The sequence below is a fragment of the Oncorhynchus mykiss genome, chromosome 5 (genome assembly GCF_057628025.1).
Source record: "Oncorhynchus mykiss isolate SJ-2025 chromosome 5, ASM5762802v1, whole genome shotgun sequence".
Lineage (NCBI taxonomy): Eukaryota > Metazoa > Chordata > Actinopteri > Salmoniformes > Salmonidae > Oncorhynchus > Oncorhynchus mykiss.
This window is the reverse complement of record NC_143026.1, coordinates 50023925-50048947: the sequence shown is the minus strand read 5'-3', so window position 1 is coordinate 50048947 and position 25023 is coordinate 50023925. Positions and strand designations below refer to the sequence as shown.

Here is a 25023-nt window from a genome sequence, read left to right as displayed (position 1 = left end):
AGGTTGAAGAGGCGCTGCTGCGCCTTCTTCACGATGCTGTCTGTGTGGGTGGACCAATTCAGTTTGCCCGTGATGTGTACGCCGAGGAACTTAAAACTTCCTTCCCACTCCACTACTGTCCCATCGATGTGGATAGAGGGGGCTCCTTCTGCTGTTTCCTGAAGTCCACAATCATCTCCTTTGTTTTGCTGACGTTGAGTGTGAGGTTATTTTCCTGACACCACACTCCAAGGGCTCTCACCTTCTCCCTGTAGGCCGTCTCGTCATTGCTGGTAATCAAGCCTACTACTGTAGTGTCGTCCGCAAACTTGATGATTGAGTTGGAGGCGTGCATGGCTACGCAGTCATGGGTGAACAGGGAGTACAGGAGAGGGCTCAGAACGCACCCTTGTGGCGCCCCAGTGTTGAGGATCAGCGGGGTGGAGATGTTGTTACCTACCCTCACCACCTGGGGGCGGCCCGTCAGGAAGTCCAGTACCCAGTTACACATGGCGGGGTCGAGACCCAGGGTCTCGAGCTTGATGACGAGTTTGGAGGGTACTATGGTGTTAAATGCTGAGCTGTAGTCGATGAACAGCATTCTTACATAGGTATTCCTCTTGTCCAGATGGGTTAGGGCAGTGTGCAGTGTGGTTGAGATTGCATCGTCTGTGGACCTATTGGGGCGGTAAGCAAATTGGAGTGGGTCTAGGGTGACAGTGGGTCTAGCGTGACAGAGAGGAAGAAGTGTCCATCCATGTAAGTAAGTTGAAAAAACGGACCCTCCGTTACATCGTGACGTGTCATGTCGTAATGTACAGCACGCGTAAAGCAACTATTTCTCTGTTACAATCTCTCTCCACCAGGTGTAGCACTTCTCTCATCGTTTAAAAACAAGAAATGGACAGTGATGGGGGCAAGGGGGGATACCTAGTCATTTTTTGCATCATCATTGCATGCGATCATCATTCTCAAAGCCGCTGTTGACTTCTACGATCACTTTAGCACCGCCCTAAAAACCCGATTCAAATTCGACACAAACCTTCAAATAGGTATGTAATGACACATTATATGAACTCTTTATAGTGTTTTATTTACATTTTAGAGGCGATAAGGTGATAAGTTGGACAGATGTAGTGAAAAAAAGCAATTTTCCCACACGACATCTCTCCTTCTCACTATAACGCCTTAGTTTTGCTTCCCCACCCGCCATTTTAAAAAAGACCCGACAGGGCTCATTGCCTTGTTGAATCATGCAGAAACGGGCAGCGTTTAGGTCATGTAATTGATTATTTTGGAAAGGGGAGAAATTGTGCTCTACAATGGTATTGACATTACAGTTGATCTGGAAGTATTACGTTTTTGGGGCGCTAAAATAAGCTCAATTGTAGAGGTCAGCACCTCAGGATTAAATATCCTTTTGTTTTTCATATCCGATCATTCAGAGTGTCTACCACTCCTGCTGTCTCTAGAGAGTTGAAAACAGCAGGTCTGGGACAGGTAGCACATCCGGTGAACACGTCAGGATTCCATAGCCACAGGCAGAACAGTTGAAACTGGAGCAGCAGTACGACCAGGTGGACTGGGGACAGCAAAGAGTCATCAAAGAGTCATCACTGTAGTGGTGTGGGGGCTGTGCTTTGGCAAAGTGGGTGGGGTTATATCCTTCCTGTTTGGCCCTGTCTGGGGGTGTCCTTGGATGGGGCCACAGTGTCTCCTGACCCCTCCTGTCTCAGCCTCCAGAATTTATGCTGCAGTAGTTTATGTGTCGGGGGCTAGGGTCAGTTTGTTATATCTGGAGTACTTCTCCTGTCCTATTCGGTGTCCTGTGTGAATCTAAGTGTGCATTCTCTAATTCTCTCCTTCTCTCTTTCTTTCTCTCTCTCGGAGGACTTGAGCCCTAGGACCGTGCCCCAGGACTACCTGACATGATGACTCCTTGCTGTCCCCAGTCCACCTTACCGTGCTGCTGCTCCAGTTCCAACTGTTCTGCCTTATTATTATTCGACCATGCTGGTCATTTATGAACATTTGAACATCTTGGCCATGTTCTGTTATAATCTCCACCCGGCACAGCCAGAAGAGGACTGGCCACCCCACATAGCTGGTTCCTCTCTAGGTTTCTTCCTAGGTTTTGGCCTTTCTAGGGAGTTTTTCCTAGCCACCGTGCTTCTACACCTGCATTGCTTGCTGTTTGGGGTTTAAGGCTGGGTTTCTGTACAGCACTTTGAGATATCAGCTGATGTACGAAGGGCTATATAAATACATTTGATTTGATTTGATCAGGCCAGGTAGTCCTAAAGGTTCTACAGCTGCACCATCAAGGGCATACTGGGCATACTTGTTGCATCACTGCCTGGTATGGCAACTGCTCTGCCTCTGACCGCAAGGCACAACTGTAACGGTTTTCTTTAGGTGAAGGAGAGGCGGACCAAAACGCAGCGTGGTGGTTATTCATGGTTCTTTAATAAAGAAAACTATACATGAATAAACTAACAAAACAATAAACGTGAGAAAACCTAAACAGCCTATCTTGTGACAACAAACACAAAGACAGGAACAATCACCCACAAAACACTCAAAGAATATGGCTGCCTAAATATGGTTCCCAATCAGAGACAACGATAAACACCTGCCTCTGATTGAGAACCACTCCAGACAGCCATAGACTATACTAGATACCCCTACTATAATACAAACCCAATACCTAACAAAACCCCAAGACAAAACACACCACATACAAAACACATGTCACACCCTGGCCTGACCAAATTAATAAAGAAAACACAAAATACTAAGACCAGGGCGTGACAACAACAGAGAGTAGTGTGTACGGCCCAGTACATCACTGGGGCTTGTGTCTGTACATGTACGAATGATCAGTGGGGCATAATAAAGTGTTGAAAAGTCCTAAAGTGAGTATTTAGATGAAAAAACAAAAAAAGGACACTAGCCATCTAGCCAAATTAAAAGGACCTCCTTGTCACGACTTCTGCCGAAGTCGATGCCTCTCCTTGTTCGGGAGGTGCTCAGCGGTCGATGTCGCCGGTCTTCTAGCCATCGCCGATCCATTTTTCATTTTCTATTTGTCTTGTATTGTTTTTCCACACACCTGGTTCTAATTTCCCTCATTATGTGTTGTGTATTTAACCCTCTGTTTCTCCCATGTCTTTGTGTGGTATTGTTTATTCTGTTTCATGTTATGCGCCCGTTAGTCTGTTGAGCTGGGTTATGTTTACCCGAATTGTTATTTCGTGTTTATTTTGCCGTGTGCTTTTGGTTCATCTAAATAAAAAGCCCCGTTGGCTACCCAATATCTGCTCTCCTGCACCTGACTCCCTTACAGCCATTTACGCATACCTGACACTCCCAAATGTGTAGCTTAAATAACAATCACACAAGACATTATCAATCATTTTTATCAGAGCTCAAGTAGAAATGAATGGCAACAGTAGAAAATGAATGGCAACAGGGGGAAAAAAGCCCTGCTGTAAAAATCAAAACATACCTTCGACTTGGAGGGTAGGCTAGGCTATGCATGCTACCTGGCAAAAGAGTAGGTCATAGAGCCAAGATACAGCTCAGAAGTGACTGTCGAACCAACTCTGGGTGTCCTCGTGACAGTTGAACTGTAGCTTACCCTCAGCATGTTCAACGTGGAGACGTGCAGGGAAGCGGAGTGAGAATTTAACTTTTTTCACATGAAGGTTGCGTTTCACATCAAGGAATGTAGCTCTTTTCTTGACGACACTCGAGCTGAGGTCAGGAAAGATGAACACCTTGCGTCCGCAGAAGTGTAGCTGGTCTCTGCCCCGCTTCTAGAGGATGTGCTCCTTATCACGGTAGACACTTTAGGCTTAGAGTTATTGTCTCCGCCCACTGGGGAGGGGACAATGTGGTGGGCTCTGTCCAGCTTCGGGTGTGATAGAATGATGGCTGGACCCAGCACCTCCGCAAAGAAGTCTGACATGAATTTTTAACTGAGTCCCCTCCTTCAAGTTTCTCTGGTATACCAACAACCCGAAGATTGCAACGGAGAGATCAGAATTCCAGGTCATTGGTCAGACGGGCGACCATTTCCTAAAGGGCTACTATGAGGTCACTGTAGTCACACAGGTCATGTTCAAAGCCGCCAAGTCCGTGACCTTGGTCATCCGCAGAGGCTCGGACACCATCCAGGATAGAGGAGAAGGAGGCCAGAGCAGCATCGATGGCAGTTTTGAGCTGAGTAGCATTGGTAGCTGTAATTTCCGAGACCAGAACCATACGGAGGTTCTGAAGAGCTGTGGAGAGAATTACCACGAGACTCCATAACAGTTGGACTGGAGTCGGCTCCTTTACCATTCACCTTTGCCATCACAAACTATGGCAGGTCTTCTGCTCCTCAGGTCTTCAGCTCCTCAGATCGTGTGACATTTGAATCAAAAAGGTAACTTACGAACTCATCAATCAAATGTGATATGTAAGAAAGTGGAATGCAAAGTAAAAATTTGGCAAAGTTAACTAATGCATAGGAGCCTCATCCATGAGCTCGTTCTACATCCACAACAAAAAACGGAAGCCTCAGATACATTTTGTTCAAAAAAAGTAAAGAGAAACGCTAAAAGAATCACAAAATAGGAAAGTTGGGTCAGAGCTCGCAAGACAGCAGCCATCTTATTTAATAATTGAGTACTGTTTCATGCACACAATAATGCGATTATTGTGGATAGTCAGATTAATATAATAATTTTATTAAAATGTTTACATGCTTTGTAAGAAAAACTATTTCCTTAATAATCCTGTTTACATGGACGCATCTGAATTCAGGCTACCTGATGGCAGTCTGATAAATGCAGGAAATTGCCAATCAAAATAAACATTCTACCATGTTATTTTCGGGAAGTATATTTGATTTAGAGTATTTCTACATTTGAACTCACTTCGCGCTAAAGAAGGAGGCTTGCGCAACAGGTGCTGGCAAGTGCAGATCAAATACACTGCTGGAATGCCTTTTAAGGTGTTTACATGTCCTAATAATTCTAAAGATTGCTCAGAAAACCAGGTGTTTTAATCGTTGTATGCTTACTTAGATGCATATTAAGATAATTAGATTAAGGTGTTTACATGACTATTGCATAATCTGTTTACTGCCGTAATCAATTTAATATTGGATTTATCCTGTGGATGTAAACGCAGTCAATGTCACATTAATACAAAAGTCTGATGCACTGCACCATCACACCATAGCTTATTCAAATTTCCAGTGCTCGTCAAATCTTCTGTATAGACCAGGGCCTGTATTCTTAAAGTGTCTCAGAGTATGAGTGCACGGGTCCAGTAGTTCCCAACTTATTTAGGTAAGGCCCAGAACTTGGTTCAAATACTATTTTAAATCTTATTTTAAAAAAATTGCTTTAGCCAGCCTGGAGCGCCAGGTGGGCGGGATTTAAACTTAAACTTTTGGGACTTTCATATTTGTTTCATTGCAAGAGGCAAGCTCAATCAAGCACAACTAAAGCACTTGAAATAATTTCAAATAGTATGGCTATGGCAGGTCTTGACAGGATTGGAGTGTGAAGAGCAAGATACACTGTTAAGATTGTGTGTGAGCATTTCTGTGTCCTTCATTTTCCCTCTACTGTAGGAGGTACAGTAAAATGTTTAGGGTGCTGCTGGCTTTGATGGTGATGTATGTTTGCCGTTTATGTGTGTACATACAGTATAGACACACTGAGCACAACCACACAAACATTCATTCTACCCAACAGCAGCCTGAATAGTCTTTAACATGGAAGGAAGAGCTCCACCTTCAAATCTTAAGTAGAAAGTTCCAGATTTTTATGAATATGTAGCCTACATACTAATTTAGCACAAAGAAATATAGAGCCTTCATTTCATTTCTGGAGAAGGGTTGTGATGAAAGAAAAACTGTCTTTGTGGTGCTAGTCGAACCTAATGGTTGCAGCATAATGTTATGTAACTCTTTGTCTGTTGCACAGAGCTGAGGTCCACAAGCCAAAAGCCATGCTGTTAGTTCCTATACTGCTTTTGCATCATGCCAAATCTTTACTCCAAGAAGCTTTAACTGTCACGACTCCTACCGAAGGTGGCTCCCCTTCCTGTTCGGGTGGCGCTGGGCGGTCGTCGTCACCGGCCTACTAGCTGCCACTGATCCTTTTCCCCCTTTCTGTTTATTGGTTTCACCTGTTTTGTGTTTAGGCTGATTAGTTGGGCTATGTTAACCAGTAGGCCTGCCTGCTCTTTGTGCGGGATTGTTTTGTGTGACTAGTGTGCACGTTTCGTGGGGTGGCCCTGTGTTTCGTGGGGTGGCTTATGTTTTCCGTTTGTGCATTAAATAGCACTACCCTGAACTCTCTGCTTCCTGCGCCTGACTTCACACCCACTACACCCAGATCGTTACATTAACTTATCCAATGACACCTTATTTGTGTCCACAATATGTCACTGTTAGGACAGTGATGAAATAAATGGAGAGATACAGTAAAGTAAGGTTGTTGCGATGTTATGACATTATGCTTTTGTTCTATGTCCCAGTTGTGGGTCTTTGTCATTAACTTCCCCGTCATACTTTTCTCTTCAGAAAATACATGTAATTTTGTGAAATGTGTTAATTGTTAAAATGATAACTGCTGTCTTGAGCTGAGCAGCAAATCCTTTAGCAGACTGAATAAGTGAAATCAGAAATCAACAGTGATCTCCACAAATATCAAATGTTTCAAGCAGAGTAAAATCTCTAAAATAATTTGTGCTTGTTATGACTCTGGATAAAGCTCACTTCTCTTATTTTAAATTTTTATTTTTTTTTACCTTTATTTAAATAGGCAAGTCACTTAAGAACAAATTCTTATTTACAACGATGGCCTACCCCGGCCAGACCCAATTTTGCACCGCCCTAAGGGTGCACAAAGCTTAGGAGGTGAGCAGACCATGTCGGATCTCTGTGTCACATTATATAGACACTGTACAACGACAGACAAGTTACTGCCATGCTACCTACTCAGTGACGTTGTACAGTACATGTACAGTCCTTGTGTTAGATTTCAGCACATTGAGTATACAGTAGCCCTAGGTCATCGGTGTGCCAGAAGTGGATGCTTTTCATGTTGAGAAATATGACAGTAGTAGCATTTGAATTAAATTCAGTACTTCACACGCACGTACACACACACACACCCTCAGTTTATTTTAGGGCCGAGCAATGAAGGTGGAATTTCACAGAACACAACCCAGTCAGTATTCACATACCTACAGTATATACAGTACATACATGCACATATAGTACACTTACTAATGAACGTATGCGCTCTCCCCCCCACGCACATTTGTACACACACACACACACACACACACACACACACACACACACACACACACACACACACACACACACACACACACACACACACACACACACACACACACACACACACACACACACACACACACACACGCAAACTGATTACACATACTTAACATTGACATTTTCAATTCCAATACTAGTTTAATTCCATGTGTATTCTGTCTGGAGTTTACTCTGACAGTATTTTTAAGTCTGTTGTCCTCTGTAGCTCAGTTAGTAAAGCACGGTGCTTGCAATGCCAGGATAGAGGGTTTGACAGTAAGTTGCTTTGGATAAAAGTGTCTGTTAAATGGCATACACAGTATATACACACATGCACACACTCTTTCTCTCTCATTGCGGGAGCTAGAGTGTTCAGTGATACCTTTCTATAGCTATATTTGATATGTGCTGTTGCAGGAACTTGAATGGTCTATGTAGGATGTTCTTGTGTACAACTATAATGCAAATCCAGAACTTTACTACCATTCTCACAAAGTGAGGTGCCCCATGGATTTACTATAAAATTCATGATCTTGATCTAGCAAATGAACATCAGGTAGAAATATTTGGACCTTATGCCATCCACAAGTGAGGGAATGAGCCTCATTATGCATAAGGTGCTTAGATGTTTGTGAATTGCAACACAAACATACGAGAAAATAGACAGCCCTAGCTCAGGTAGAGAAAGGACTTAAAAGGCTCACCTCAGTTAAATTAAGCCTTTTGATGGATGTTTTCTGTGAAACGAGTCTCAGTTGTACCTTAGTGAGTGCCCTTTACAAGCCTGAGTTCTTACCCTACACAGGAGTGCTGTTCTATGGGGGAGGCAAACACGGGTAATTCTCAGAAGTCAGTCTGTCTCTTGGACCTGTTTGGATTTGTGCAGGAAGTTCAGCAAGTGAATATAGGTGTGACTGTACTATGATATTATTGAGTTTTGTAGAAAGGCCCCATTCAAAATGGTCCCCGAAGAGAAAAAACCTACAGCTCCTCTGGGATTTTATTTGGACTAGCATCCTGCCCAGCCCTCTGAAATAAGGACTGGAATCAGACTTGATAAATGACTTTCTTATCTTTCCATTTCAGCTGCAGCAGAACGGGACAAAGAACTGTGTCAGTTTTTTTGATGCAGCAAGTTCTGCTGTGACCGGAAACAAAACTATGAATATACCGTATATAGAGAAAAATACATCTCATCAGAAGGATAGACTCTAAACTGAGCGGCCAGAGGCGTTTAACAGGGTCTGGCTTTAGACAAGCCTGTTATTACTGGATGGTTTACAGGGACAAGTGTGGTGGTTGGGTTCCAACAGGGAGGATACACGAAACTGAAGAAAGAGGAGGGCTGAATCGATGTTGGGAAATGACAGTGGTCTGCGTTTGTTTTCTGGCACCAAAAATACAGCTTAGGATAGTTAAGCATTGGGTTTGGGAACATATATATATATATATAAACTTAATTATTGTATATACTTAAAGAACAAAATAGAAAGCCTGTCATTATCCATCTTTCTCTCTAAAGTATTAGACTTTCAGTAGGCCAAACTGGCTCTGCATTTTATTGATTCTTGTTGAGGAAACATTATGCAGTTATTTTGAATGATAGCTCAGTGGACCAGAGGAGGTTGTTGGGAGGAGCTATAGGAGGACTGGCACATTGTAATGGTTGAAATGGAATAAATGGAACGTGTCAAACACATCAAACATATGGAACCCACATGTTTAACTCTGTTCCAATTATTCAATCCCAGCCATTACAATGAGCTCATATTCCTATAGCTCCTCCCACCAGCCACCATTGTAGTGGATTCTGTAAATCATGTTCAACTGGGGAGAAGGGGTCTCAAATTACTGTTGTGAGTTAGAATAGTAGAATACACAAGGTGGAATTTTTTAATTTGGTTGTGCATCACCAGTTTTTTCTCTTGCTACTCAATTAGCCCATGTAGGCTAAAAGGTTTTAGATTGGTAAGTTAGTATAGCAGCCATCTATCGAAACTTGTAGTAATGATGGTTGAATTATCGCCCATGGCCCCATAATCGATTATGTTAGTCAGTCTCACTCATGTTAAAAACTGCAAACATTTCTCTCCACCCTATGTTAAAATGTGTTGAATTGCACAAAATGTGTAATAACATTGGGGTTGGGGTGGAGGGTTGCAACTGCGGCCCCCACCCCCATCAAATTTCCCGTCCCTGATATAGACTGTGGACTTAATAACCTTTTAGCTCTAAATAACATGAACTTTCCGCATAGTACCACTAGAGGTTGTGTTGTGCTTTGACTGTAACAAACTGGATCACTGCATTTTAAGCTTACAGTAACAAGTGCTTGTGATAGCCAAAGGAATGTGTTACCATGAGAAACCTGCTCCACAGCATGTATCCCTATATTTTCTTTCACAAATGTTTGGTAGTGTATTTAACTCAAGTGTCACAAATAGGTTGCAAATAGAAGATTCAGTGGTAGTTTGGGGGTTTTCACGATGGAGGTTTCATTGGTGGGTTGCTGGGTTTGGGAATTCTGTCGTGGGATTGTTGGTTTGTTGGTTAAGGACAGGCAAGCCAACCTGGCCCTCCTTGGGCTAACACCTCCTCCCAGGTGTTTTGGGTAATAATGTCGGTAAGCTAGCAGCCTCAGCTGCCCAAGTCTCTCAGAGATTCCATTTACCTGTGTCCAGGAAAAAGGGAGGCAAGAGGAGGAGACAGAGTGTGTTATGTGAAGGGGGAGTAATAGAGAGATACAGTAGGTAGTGGAACTACCAGGAGAGAGGCATAGTGAGCTGCCAGGAATATAAGGAGAGAATTAGAGGTATAGGGAATGGAAGGGTAATTGTCACGGCCGTCGTAAGGAGACCAAGGCGCAGCGTGGTATGCATACATTCTATTTATTTAAACAAATGAACACTAAACAAAATAACAAACCGAACCGTGACGCTATAATAAAAGAGTGCTGAACAGGCAACTACACATAGACAAGAACCCACAGATACCCAAGGAAAAATGGCAACTAAAATATGATCCCCAATCAGAGACAATGATAAACAGCTGCCTCTGATTGGGAACCAATTCAGGCCACTATAGACCGACATATGCCTAGACTTACAAACACCCCTAGACATACAAAACCCTAGACAATACAAAACAAGCATACCCACCCTCGCCACACCCTGACCTAACCAAAATAATAAAGAAAACATAGATAACTAAGGTCAGGGTGTGACAGTAATAGAGAGCGGAGTAAGAAAAAGTACCTAATTGTCATACTTGTATAAAAGTAAAGATACCACCCAACAAAATACTACTTGAGTAAAAATATGTGGTTTTAAATACACTTAAGTATCAAAAGTAAATGTGATTGCTAAAATATACTTAAGTATCATAAAAAAGTAGAAATGATTTCACATTCCTTATATTAAGCAAACCAGGTGGAAAGCCAGGGGCACACACCAACACTCGAACATCATTTACAAAAAAAGCATTTGTGTTTAGTGAGTCCGCCAGATCAGAGGCAGTAGGGATGAGCAGGGATGTTCTCTTGATAAGTACGTGAATTGGACCATTTTCCTGTCCTGCTTCGCATTCGAAATGTAACAAGTACTTTTGGGTGTCAGGGAAAATGTATGAGGTAAAAAGTACATTATTTTCTTTAGGAATGTAGTGGAGTAAAAGTAAATGTAGTCAAAAATATAAATAGTAAAGTACAAATACCCCCCAAAATGACTTAACTAGTACTTTAAATGATTTACTTAAGTATTTTACACCACTGATAGAGGCAGCAAAAGTGAGTGAGAGAAGAGAAAGGACATTCATAGCAAGTGAGAGTAAATAAAAGACAGAGAGAAGCAGTGGATGAGACAAAGAGTTGGAAGGACAGCACCCAGGAGAGAAAGTGCACAAGAGTCTGTCCCCTTTCCTTCCCTCCTCACCTTACGAGGTGACCATGAATCCAGCTTTTGTGATGTAACTGGTATTGACCCTTAGAGGAGGCGAGGGTGTTTACCTGAAAACGCAAGGAGCTCTGAGCGTTTCACAGGCTCTTGTGCTGTGAGAGGGCCAATGTTCAGGGCCACTGGAAATAATTCCGACTACTCACGCCTCCCTCCTCCCTCAGAAATAACAACAGCAAATAGAGCCTGTATTCAGCACAGTACTCTCTATGATCACATACAGTTGCAAGAAAAAGTTTGTGAACCCTTTGGAATTACCTGGATTTCTGGATTGATTACTCGTAAAATGTGGTCTGATCTTCATCTAAGTCACAATAATAGACAAACACAATCTGACTAAACTAATAACAGACAAACAGTTGTACTTCTCAAATTTTAATTGAAGATATTGACTAATCATTCACAGTGCAGGCTGGAAAAAGTGAGTGAACCCTTGAATTTAGTAACTTGTAGATCCTACTTTAGCAGCAACAAGCTCCACCAAACGTTTCCTGTAGCTGCTTCGAGGACTTGCACAACGTTGAGGAGGAATTTTGAACCATTTCTCCCTACAAATCTGTTTCAGCTCATCAATATTTCTGGGTTGTCTTGATTGCACAGCCCTCTATAGATCATGCCACAGCATCTCAATTTGGTTAAGGTCAGGACTCTGACTTTGCCATATCAAAACACAAATCTTGTTCCTTTTCAGACATTCTTTGGTTGATTTACTTGTGTGCTTTGAGTCATTGTCTTGTTGCATTGTCTTGTTGCATAAGGAAAATATATTGCATTAGCTTACTCCAATTAGAGGAGGTGTGGTCAGGTTAGGGGAATACAATAAAGAAGGAAAATATGTTTAATTAGTTTACTTCAATTAGAGGAGGGGTGGCAGGGTTAGGGGAAAATAATAAATAAGGAAAATATATTTCACTAGCTTACTCCAATTAGAGGAGGTGTGGTAGGGTTAGGGGAATACAATAAAGAAGGAACATATATTTAATTTGTTTACTTCAATTAGAGGAGGGGTGGCAGGGTTAGGGGAAAATAATAAATAAGGAAAATATATTTCAATAGTTTACTCCAATTAGGGTAGGTGTGGTAGGTTTAGGGGAAAACAATGATACAGGAACATTTCTTTCATTAGTTTACTCCAATTAGGGGAGGTGTGGTAGGTTTAGGGGGAAATAATGATACAGGAACATTTATTTCATTAGTTTACTCCAATTAGGGGAGGTGTGGTAGGTTTAGGGGGAAATAATAAAGAAGGAAAATATATTTAATTATTTTACTCCAATCAGGGTAGGTGTGGTAGAGTTAGGGGAAAAAAAGGAATGAGGAAAATATATTTCATTAGTTTACTACAGTTAGAGGAGGGGTTGTAGGGTTAGGGTAAAAAATAAAGAAGAAAAATATATTGAATTTGTTTACTCCAATTGGGGGAGGTGTGGTAGGGTTAGGGGAAAATGATAAAGAAGGAAAATATATTTCATTAGTTTACTCTAATTAGAGGAGGTGGGGTAGGGTTAGGGGAAAATAATAAAGCTGGAAAATATATTTCATTAGTTTACTCCAATTAGGGGAGGTGTGGTAGAGTTAGGGGAAATAATAAAGAAGGAAAATATATTTCATTAGTTTGCTCCAATTAGAGGAGGGGTGGCAGGGTTAGGGGAAAATGATAATAAAGGAAAATATATTTAATTAGTTTACTCCAATTAGGGGAGGGGTGGCAGGGTTAGGGGAAAACAATAATGAAGGAAAAGATATGTAATTAGTTTACTCCAATTAGGGGAGGGGTGGCAGGGTTAGGTGAAAACAATAATGAAGGAAAATATATGTAATTAGTTTACTCCAATTATGGGAAGGGTGGCAGGGTTAGGGGAAAACAATAATGAAGGAAAATATATGTAATTAGTTTACTCCAATTAGGGGAGGTGTGGCAGGGTTAGGTGAAAATAAAAAAGAAGTAAAATATATTTAATTAGTTCACTACAATTAGAATAGGGTTGATAGAGTTCGGGGATAATAATGCAGAAGGAAAATATATTTCATTAGTTTACTCTAACTAGAGGAGGGGGTGGTAGGTTTAGGGGAAAATAATAAAGAAGGGAAATATATTTAATTAGTTTACTCTAATTAAAGGACGTAGGGTAGGGTTAGGGGAAAATAATAAAGAAGAGAAATATATTTCATTAGTTTATTCCAATTAGGGGAGGTGTGGCAGGGTTAGGGGAATATAAATAAAGAAGGAAAATATATTTAATTATTTACTCCAATTAGAGGAGGTGTGGTAGAGTTAGGGGCACATAATAAAGAAGGAATATATATTTCATTAGTTTGCTCCAATTAGAGGAGGGGTGGCAGGGTTAGGGGAATATAATAATAAAGGAAAATATATGTAATTAGTTTACTCGAATTAAAGGAGGTGTGGTCAGGTTAGGGGAAAATAATAATAAAGGAAAATATATGTAATTAGTTTACTTCAATTAGAGGAGGGGTGGCAGGGTTAGGGGAAAATAATAAATAAGGAAAATATATTTCACTAGCTTACTCCAATTAGAGGAGGTGTGGTAGAGTTAGGGGAAAATGATAATAAAGGAAAATATATGTAATTAGTTTTCTCCAATTAGGGGAGGGGTGGCAGGGTTAGGGGAAAATAATAATAAAGGAAAATATATGTAATTATTTTACTCCAATTAGGGGAGGGGTGGCAGGGTTAGGGGAAAACAATAATGAAGGAAAATATATGTAATTAGTTCAATCAATCAATCAATCAATCAATCAATCAAATTTATTTTATATAGCCCTTCGTACATCAGCTGATATCTCAAAGTGCTGTACAGAAACCCAGCCTAAAACCCCAAACAGCAAGCAATGCAGGTGAAGAAGCACGGTGGCTAGGAAAAACTCCCTAGAAAGGCCAGAACCTAGGAAGAAACCTAGAGAGGAACCAGGCTATGTGGGGTGGCCAGTCCTCTTCTGGCTGTGCCGGGTGGAGATTATAACAAAACATGGTCAAGATGTTCAAATGTTCATAAATGACCAGCATGGTCGAATAATAATAAGGCAGAATAGTTGAAACTGGAGCAGCAGCACAGTCAGGTGGACTGGGGACAGCAAGGAGTCATCATGTCAGGTATTCCTGGGGCATGGTCCTAGGGCTCAGGTCAGTTGAAACTGGAGCAGCAGCACAGCCAGGTGGACTGGGGACAGCAAGGATTCATCATGTCAGGTAGTCCTGGGGCATGGTCCTAGGGCTCAGGTCCTCCGAGAGAGAGAAAGAGAGAAGGAGAGAATTAGAGAACGCACACTTAGATTCACACAGGACACCGAATAGGACAGGAGAAGTACTCCAGATATAACAAACTGACCCTAGCCCCCCGACACATAAACTACTGCAGCATAAATACTGGAGGCTGAGACAGGAGGGGTCAGGAGACACTGTGGCCCACTCCGAGGACACCCCCGGACAGGGCCAAACAGGAAGGATATAACCCCACCCACTTTGCCAAAGCACAGCCCCCACACCACTAGAGGGATATCTTCAACCACCAACATACCATCCTGAGACAAGGCTGAGTATAGCCCACAAAGACCTCCGCCACGGCACAACTTAAGGGGGGAGGGGGGGCGCCAACCCAGACAGGATGACCACACCACACAGTTTACTCCAATTAGGGGAGGGGTGGCAGGGTTAGGTGAAAACAATAATGAAGGAAAATATATGTAATTAGTTTACTCCAATTATGGGAAGGGTGGCAGGGTTAGGGGAAAACAATAATGAAGGAAAATATATGTAATTAGTTTACTCCAATTATGGGAAGGGTGGCAGGGTTAGGGGAAAACAATAATGAAGGAAAATATATGTAATTAGTTTACTCCAATTAGGGGAGGGGTGGCAGGGTTAGGTGAAAATAAAAAAGAAGTAAAATATATTTAATTAGTTCACTACAATTAGAATAGGGTTGATAGAGTTCGGGGATAATAATGCAGAAGGAAAATATATTTCATTAGTTTACTCTAACTAGAGGAGGGGGTGGTAGGTTTAGGGGAAAATAATAAAGAAGGGAAATATATTTAATTAGTTTACTCTAATTAGAGGAGGTAGGGTAGGGTTAGGGGAAAATAATAAAGAAGATAAATATATTTAATTATTTACTCCAATTAGAGGAGGTGTGGTAGAGTTAGGGGCACATAATAAAGAAGGAATATATATTTCATTAGTTTGCTCCAATTAGAGGAGGGGTGGCAGGGTTAGGGGAAAATAATAAATAAGGAAAATATATTTCACTAGCTTACTCCAATTAGAGGAGGTGTGGTAGAGTTAGGGGAAATAATAAAGAAGGAAAATATATTTCATTAGTTTGCTCCAATTAGAGGAGGTGTGGCAGGGTTAGGGGAAAATGATAATAAAGGAAAATATATGTAATTAGTTTACTCGAATTAAAGGAGGTGTGGTCAGGTTAGGGGAAAATAATAATAAAGGAAAATATATGTAATTAGTTTACTCGAATTAAAGGAGGTGTGGTCAGGTTAGGGGAAAATAATAATAAAGGAAAATATATGTAATTAGTTTACTCGAATTAAAGGAGGTGTGGTCAGGTTAGGGGAAAATAATAATAAAGGAAAATATATGTAATTAGTTTACTTCAATTAGAGGAGGGGTGCAGGGTTAGGGGAAAATAATGAATAAGGAAAATATGCTTCACTAGCTTACTCCAATTAGAGGAGGGGTGGCAGGGTTAGGGGAAAATAATGAATATCGAAAATATGCTTCACTAGCTTACTCCAATTAGAGGAGGTGTGGTAGGGTTAGGGGAATACAATAAAGAAGGAACATATATTTAATTTGTTTACTTCAATTAGAGGAGGGGTGGCAGGGTTAGGGGAAAATAATATATAAGGAAAATATATTTCACTAGTTTACTCCAATTAGGGTAGGTGTGGTAGGTTTAGGGGAAAACAATGATACAGGAACATTTATTTCATTAGTTTATTCCAATTAGGGGAGGTGTGGTAGGTTTAGGGGAAAACAATGATACAGGAACATTTATTTCATTAGTTTACTCCAATCAGGGTAGGTGTGGTAGAGTTAGGGGGAAAAAAGGAATAATGAAAATATATTTCATTAGTTTACTACAGTTAGAGGAGGGGTTGTAGGGTTAGGGGAAAATGATAAAGAAGGAAAATATATTTCATTAGTTTGCTCCAATTAGAGGAGGGGTGGCAGGGTTAGGGGAAAATAATAAAGAAGGAAAATATATGTCATTATTTTACTCTAATTAGAGGAGGGGTTGTAGGGTTTGGGGGGGAAAAAATAAGGAAAATATATTGAATTTGTTTACTCCAATTGGGGGAGGTGTGTTAGGTTTAGGGGAAAATAATAAAGAAGGCAGATAAAAATTCATTAGTTTACTTCAATTAGTGGAGGGGTGGTAGGGTTAGGGGAAATCAATAAAGACAGAAAATATATTTCATTAGTTTAATCCACTTAGGGGAGGGGCGGAAGGGTTAGGGAAAAATAATAAAGAAGGAAAATATATTTAATTAGTTTACTCTAATTAGAGGATGTAGGGTAGGGTTAGGGGAAAATAACAAAGAAGATAAATATATTTCATTAGTTTACTCCAATTAGGGGAGGTGTGGCAGGGTTAGTGGAAAATAAATAAAGAAGGAAAATATATTTAATTATTTACTCCATTTAGAGGAGGTGTGGTAGAGTTAGGGGCACATAATAAAGAAGGAAAATATATTTCATTAGTTTGCTCCAATTAGAGGAGGGGTGGCAGGGTTAGGGGAAAATAATAATAAAGGAAAAGATATGTAATTAGTTTACTCCAATTAGAGGAGGGGTGGCAGGGTTAGGGGAAAATAATAATAAAGGAAAATATATGTAATTAGTTTACTCCAATTAGAGGAGGGGTGGCAGGTTTAGGGGAAAATAATAAAGATGGAAAACATATTTCATTAGTTTTCTACAATTAGAGGAGGTGTGGTTGGGTTGGGGGAAAATATAAAATAAGTAAAATATATTTAATTAGTTCACTACAATTAGAATAGGGGTGTTAGAGTTCGGGGATAATAATGCAGAAGGAAAATATATTTCATTAGTTTACTCTAACTACAGGAGGGGGTGGTAGGTTTAGGGGAAAATAATAATAAAGGAAAATATATGTAATTATTTTACGCCAATTAGGGGAGGGGTGGCAGGGTTAGGGGAAAACAATAATGAAGGAAAATATATGTAATTAGTTCAATCAATCAATCAATCAATCAATCAAATTTATTTTATATAGCCCTTCGTACATCAGCTGATATCTCAAAGTGCTGTACAGAAACCCAGCCTAAAACCCCAAACAGCAAGCAATGCAGGTGAAGAAGCACGGTGGCTAGGAAAAACTCCCTAGAAAGGCCAGAACCTAGGAAGAAACCTAGAGAGGAACCAGGCTATGTGGGGTGGCCAGTCCTCTTCTGGCTGTGCCGGGTGGAGATTATAACAAAACATGGTCAAGATGTTCAAATGTTCATAAATGACCAGCATGGTCGAATAATAATAAGGCAGAATAGTTGAAACTGGAGCAGCAGCACAGTCAGGTGGACTGGGGACAGCAAGGAGTCATCATGTCAGGTATTCCTGTGGCATGGTCCTAGGGCTCAGGTCAGTTGAAACTGGAGCAGCAGCACAGCCAGGTGGACTGGGGACAGCAAGGATTCATCATGTCAGGTAGTCCTGGGGCATGGTCCTAGGGCTCAGGTCCTCCGAGAGAGGGAAAGAGAGAAGGAGAGAATTAGAGAACGCACACTTAGATTCACACAGGACACCGAATAGGACAGGAGAAGTACTCCAGATATAACAAACTGACCCTAGCCCCCCGACACATAAACTACTGCAGCATAAATACTGGAGGCTGAGACAGGAGGGGTCAGGAGACACTGTGGCCCACTCCGAGGACACCCCCGGACAGGGCCAAACAGGAAGGATATAACCCCACCCACTTTGCCAAAGCACAGCCCCCACACCACTAGAGGGATATCTTCAACCACCAACATACCATCCTGAGACAAGGCTGAGTATAGCCCACAAAGACCTCCGCCACGGCACAACTTAAGGGGGGAGGGGGGGCGCCAACCCAGACAGGATGACCACACCACACAGTTTACTCCAATTAGGGGAGGGGTGGCAGGGTTAGGTGAAAACAATAATGAAGGAAAATATATGTAATTAGTTTACTCCAATTATGGGAAGGGTGGCAGGGTTAGGGGAAAACAATAATGAAGGAAAATATATGTAATTAGTTTACTCCAATTATGGGAAGGGTGGCAGGGTTAGGGGAAAACAATAATGAAGGAAAATATATGTAATTAGTTTACTCCAATTAGGGGAGGGGTGGCAGGGTTAGGTGAAAATAAAAAAGAAGTAAAATATATTTAATTAGTTCACTACAATTAGAATAGGGTTGATAGAGTTCGGGGATAATAATGCAGAAGGAAAATATATTTCATTAGTTTACTCTAACTAGAGGAGGGGGTGGTAGGTTTAGGGGAAAATAATAAAGAAGGGAAATATATTTAATTAGTTTACTCTAATTAGAGGAGGTAGGGTAGGGTTAGGGGAAAATAATAAAGAAGATAAATATATTTAATTATTTACTCCAATTAGAGGAGGTGTGGTAGAGTTAGGGGCACATAATAAAGAAGGAATATATATTTCATTAGTTTGCTCCAATTAGAGGAGGGGTGGCAGGGTTAGGGGAAAATAATAAATAAGGAAAATATATTTCACTAGCTTACTCCAATTAGAGGAGGTGTGGTAGAGTTAGGGGAAATAATAAAGAAGGAAAATATATTTCATTAGTTTGCTCCAATTAGAGGAGGTGTGGCAGGGTTAGGGGAAAATGATAATAAAGGAAAATATATGTAATTAGTTTACTCGAATTAAAGGAGGTGTGGTCAGGTTAGGGGAAAATAATAATAAAGGAAAATATATGTAATTAGTTTACTCGAATTAAAGGAGGTGTGGTCAGGTTAGGGGAAAATAATAATAAAGGAAAATATATGTAATTAGTTTACTCGAATTAAAGGAGGTGTGGTCAGGTTAGGGGAAAATAATAATAAAGGAAAATATATGTAATTAGTTTACTTCAATTAGAGGAGGGGTGCAGGGTTAGGGGAAAATAATGAATAAGGAAAATATGCTTCACTAGCTTACTCCAATTAGAGGAGGGGTGGCAGGGTTAGGGGAAAATAATGAATATCGAAAATATGCTTCACTAGCTTACTCCAATTAGAGGAGGTGTGGTAGGGTTAGGGGAATACAATAAAGAAGGAACATATATTTAATTTGTTTACTTCAATTAGAGGAGGGGTGGCAGGGTTAGGGGAAAATAATATATAAGGAAAATATATTTCACTAGTTTACTCCAATTAGGGTAGGTGTGGTAGGTTTAGGGGAAAACAATGATACAGGAACATTTATTTCATTAGTTTATTCCAATTAGGGGAGGTGTGGTAGGTTTAGGGGAAAACAATGATACAGGAACATTTATTTCATTAGTTTACTCCAATCAGGGTAGGTGTGGTAGAGTTAGGGGGAAAAAAGGAATAATGAAAATATATTTCATTAGTTTACTACAGTTAGAGGAGGGGTTGTAGGGTTAGGGGAAAATGATAAAGAAGGAAAATATATTTCATTAGTTTGCTCCAATTAGAGGAGGGGTGGCAGGGTTAGGGGAAAATAATAAAGAAGGAAAATATATGTCATTATTTTACTCTAATTAGAGGAGGGGTTGTAGGGTTTGGGGGGGAAAAAATAAGGAAAATATATTGAATTTGTTTACTCCAATTGGGGGAGGTGTGTTAGGTTTAGGGGAAAATAATAAAGAAGGCAGATAAAAATTCATTAGTTTACTTCAATTAGTGGAGGGGTGGTAGGGTTAGGGGAAATCAATAAAGACAGAAAATATATTTCATTAGTTTAATCCACTTAGGGGAGGGGCGGAAGGGTTAGGGAAAAATAATAAAGAAGGAAAATATATTTAATTAGTTTACTCTAATTAGAGGATGTAGGGTAGGGTTAGGGGAAAATAACAAAGAAGATAAATATATTTCATTAGTTTACTCCAATTAGGGGAGGTGTGGCAGGGTTAGTGGAAAATAAATAAAGAAGGAAAATATATTTAATTATTTACTCCATTTAGAGGAGGTGTGGTAGAGTTAGGGGCACATAATAAAGAAGGAAAATATATTTCATTAGTTTGCTCCAATTAGAGGAGGGGTGGCAGGGTTAGGGGAAAATAATAATAAAGGAAAAGATATGTAATTAGTTTACTCCAATTAGAGGAGGGGTGGCAGGGTTAGGGGAAAATAATAATAAAGGAAAATATATGTAATTAGTTTACTCCAATTAGAGGAGGGGTGGCAGGTTTAGGGGAAAATAATAAAGATGGAAAACATATTTCATTAGTTTTCTACAATTAGAGGAGGTGTGGTTGGGTTGGGGGAAAATATAAAATAAGTAAAATATATTTAATTAGTTCACTACAATTAGAATAGGGGTGTTAGAGTTCGGGGATAATAATGCAGAAGGAAAATATATTTCATTAGTTTACTCTAACTACAGGAGGGGGTGGTAGGTTTAGGGGAAAATAATAATAAAGGAAAATATATGTAATTATTTTACTCCAATTAGGGGAGGGGTGGCAGGGTTAGGGGAAAACAATAATGAAGGAAAATATATGTAATTAGTTCAATCAATCAATCAATCAATCAATCAAATTTATTTTATATAGCCCTTCGTACATCAGCTGATATCTCAAAGTGCTGTACAGAAACCCAGCCTAAAACCCCAAACAGCAAGCAATGCAGGTGAAGAAGCACGGTGGCTAGGAAAAACTCCCTAGAAAGGCCAGAACCTAGGAAGAAACCTAGAGAGGAACCAGGCTATGTGGGGTGGCCAGTCCTCTTCTGGCTGTGCCGGGTGGAGATTATAACAAAACATGGTCAAGATGTTCAAATGTTCATAAATGACCAGCATGGTCGAATAATAATAAGGCAGAATAGTTGAAACTGGAGCAGCAGCACAGTCAGGTGGACTGGGGACAGCAAGGAGTCATCATGTCAGGTATTCCTGTGGCATGGTCCTAGGGCTCAGGTCAGTTGAAACTGGAGCAGCAGCACAGCCAGGTGGACTGGGGACAGCAAGGATTCATCATGTCAGGTAGTCCTGGGGCATGGTCCTAGGGCTCAGGTCCTCCGAGAGAGGGAAAGAGAGAAGGAGAGAATTAGAGAACGCACACTTAGATTCACACAGGACACCGAATAGGACAGGAGAAGTACTCCAGATATAACAAACTGACCCTAGCCCCCCGACACATAAACTACTGCAGCATAAATACTGGAGGCTGAGACAGGAGGGGTCAGGAGACACTGTGGCCCACTCCGAGGACACCCCCGGACAGGGCCAAACAGGAAGGATATAACCCCACCCACTTTGCCAAAGCACAGCCCCCACACCACTAGAGGGATATCTTCAACCACCAACATACCATCCTGAGACAAGGCTGAGTATAGCCCACAAAGACCTCCGCCACGGCACAACTTAAGGGGGGAGGGGGGGCGCCAACCCAGACAGGATGACCACACCACACAGTTTACTCCAATTAGGGGAGGGGTGGCAGGGTTAGGTGAAAACAATAATGAAGGAAAATATATGTAATTAGTTTACTCCAATTATGGGAAGGGTGGCAGGGTTAGGGGAAAACAATAATGAAGGAAAATATATGTAATTAGTTTACTCCAATTATGGGAAGGGTGGCAGGGTTAGGGGAAAACAATAATGAAGGAAAATATATGTAATTAGTTTACTCCAATTAGGGGAGGGGTGGCAGGGTTAGGTGAAAATAAAAAAGAAGTAAAATATATTTAATTAGTTCACTACAATTAGAATAGGGTTGATAGAGTTCGGGGATAATAATGCAGAAGGAAAATATATTTCATTAGTTTACTCTAACTAGAGGAGGGGGTGGTAGGTTTAGGGGAAAATAATAAAGAAGGGAAATATATTTAATTAGTTTACTCTAATTAGAGGAGGTAGGGTAGGGTTAGGGGAAAATAATAAAGAAGATAAATATATTTAATTATTTACTCCAATTAGAGGAGGTGTGGTAGAGTTAGGGGCACATAATAAAGAAGGAATATATATTTCATTAGTTTGCTCCAATTAGAGGAGGGGTGGCAGGGTTAGGGGAAAATAATAAATAAGGAAAATATATTTCACTAGCTTACTCCAATTAGAGGAGGTGTGGTAGAGTTAGGGGAAATAATAAAGAAGGAAAATATATTTCATTAGTTTGCTCCAATTAGAGGAGGTGTGGCAGGGTTAGGGGAAAATGATAATAAAGGAAAATATATGTAATTAGTTTACTCGAATTAAAGGAGGTGTGGTCAGGTTAGGGGAAAATAATAATAAAGGAAAATATATGTAATTAGTTTACTCGAATTAAAGGAGGTGTGGTCAGGTTAGGGGAAAATAATAATAAAGGAAAATATATGTAATTAGTTTACTCGAATTAAAGGAGGTGTGGTCAGGTTAGGGGAAAATAATAATAAAGGAAAATATATGTAATTAGTTTACTTCAATTAGAGGAGGGGTGCAGGGTTAGGGGAAAATAATGAATAAGGAAAATATGCTTCACTAGCTTACTCCAATTAGAGGAGGGGTGGCAGGGTTAGGGGAAAATAATGAATATCGAAAATATGCTTCACTAGCTTACTCCAATTAGAGGAGGTGTGGTAGGGTTAGGGGAATACAATAAAGAAGGAACATATATTTAATTTGTTTACTTCAATTAGAGGAGGGGTGGCAGGGTTAGGGGAAAATAATATATAAGGAAAATATATTTCACTAGTTTACTCCAATTAGGGTAGGTGTGGTAGGTTTAGGGGAAAACAATGATACAGGAACATTTATTTCATTAGTTTATTCCAATTAGGGGAGGTGTGGTAGGTTTAGGGGAAAACAATGATACAGGAACATTTATTTCATTAGTTTACTCCAATCAGGGTAGGTGTGGTAGAGTTAGGGGGAAAAAAGGAATAATGAAAATATATTTCATTAGTTTACTACAGTTAGAGGAGGGGTTGTAGGGTTAGGGGAAAATGATAAAGAAGGAAAATATATTTCATTAGTTTGCTCCAATTAGAGGAGGGGTGGCAGGGTTAGGGGAAAATAATAAAGAAGGAAAATATGTCATTATTTTACTCTAATTAGAGGAGGGGTTGTAGGGTTTGGGGGGGAAAAAATAAGGAAAATATATTGAATTTGTTTACTCCAATTGGGGGAGGTGTGTTAGGTTTAGGGGAAAATAATAAAGAAGGCAGATAAAAATTCATTAGTTTACTTCAATTAGTGGAGGGGTGGTAGGGTTAGGGGAAATCAATAAAGACAGAAAATATATTTCATTAGTTTAATCCACTTAGGGGAGGGGCGGAAGGGTTAGGGAAAAATAATAAAGAAGGAAAATATATTTAATTAGTTTACTCTAATTAGAGGATGTAGGGTAGGGTTAGGGGAAAATAACAAAGAAGATAAATATATTTCATTAGTTTACTCCAATTAGGGGAGGTGTGGCAGGGTTAGTGGAAAATAAATAAAGAAGGAAAATATATTTAATTATTTACTCCATTTAGAGGAGGTGTGGTAGAGTTAGGGGCACATAATAAAGAAGGAAAATATATTTCATTAGTTTGCTCCAATTAGAGGAGGGGTGGCAGGGTTAGGGGAAAATAATAATAAAGGAAAAGATATGTAATTAGTTTACTCCAATTAGAGGAGGGGTGGCAGGGTTAGGGGAAAATAATAATAAAGGAAAATATATGTAATTAGTTTACTCCAATTAGAGGAGGGGTGGCAGGTTTAGGGGAAAATAATAAAGATGGAAAACATATTTCATTAGTTTTCTACAATTAGAGGAGGTGTGGTTGGGTTGGGGGAAAATATAAAATAAGTAAAATATATTTAATTAGTTCACTACAATTAGAATAGGGGTGTTAGAGTTCGGGGATAATAATGCAGAAGGAAAATATATTTCATTAGTTTACTCTAACTACAGGAGGGGGTGGTAGGTTTAGGGGAAAATAATAAAGAAGGAAAATATATTTCATTAGTTTACTCCAATTTAGGGGAGGGGTGGAAGTGTTAGGGGAAAATAATAAAGAAGGAAAATATATTTCTTTATTTACTCCAATTAGAGGAGATGTGGTAGGGTTGGGGGAAAATATAAAAGAAGGAAAATATATTTCAATAGTTTACTAATATTAAGGAAAGGTGGTAGGGTTAGGGTAAAATAATAAAGAAGGAAACTGTATTTATGTCGCACCCTGACCTTAGTGTTCTTTGTTTTCCTTGTTATTTTGGTTAGGTCAGGGTGTGACATGGGTGATATATGTGTTTTCCTGTCTAAGGGTTTTATATGTTTATGGGGCTGTTTCCTTTCTAGGTAGTTTGTATGTCTCTGGTTGCCTTGATTGGTTCTCAATTCGAGGCAGCTGTCTATCGTTGTCTCTGATTGGGAACCATATTTAGGCAGCCATATTCTGTGGGTACTTTGTGGGTGGTTGTCTTCTGTCTATGCACCAGATAGGACTTTAATCACATTTTTTTTTTATTTTTTTTTTATTTATTTATTTATTTATTTATTTATTTATTTATTTATTTATTTATTTATTTATTTATTTGGGGGGTTTTGGTATTTTGTAGTGTTCACGTATATT

The 25023-nt window shown here is 39.9% G+C and overlaps 1 long non-coding RNA gene across 2 annotated transcripts in view; it reads left to right on the top strand.

The window, feature by feature from the left end:
- LOC149983493 (uncharacterized) overlaps positions 1-25023 on the top strand; it is a 119318-nt gene that overhangs the window by 62977 nt on the left and 31318 nt on the right. Inside the window, exon 3 of one of the 2 annotated variants that reach the window (XR_016496108.1) lies at positions 1870-3293. The exons of the other annotated variant lie outside the window; for it this stretch is intronic. This is a non-coding gene — a long non-coding RNA (uncharacterized LOC149983493). Of the gene's footprint in view, positions 1-1869; positions 3294-25023 lie in introns of those variants that run through there. 2 annotated transcript variants of the gene reach the window in all.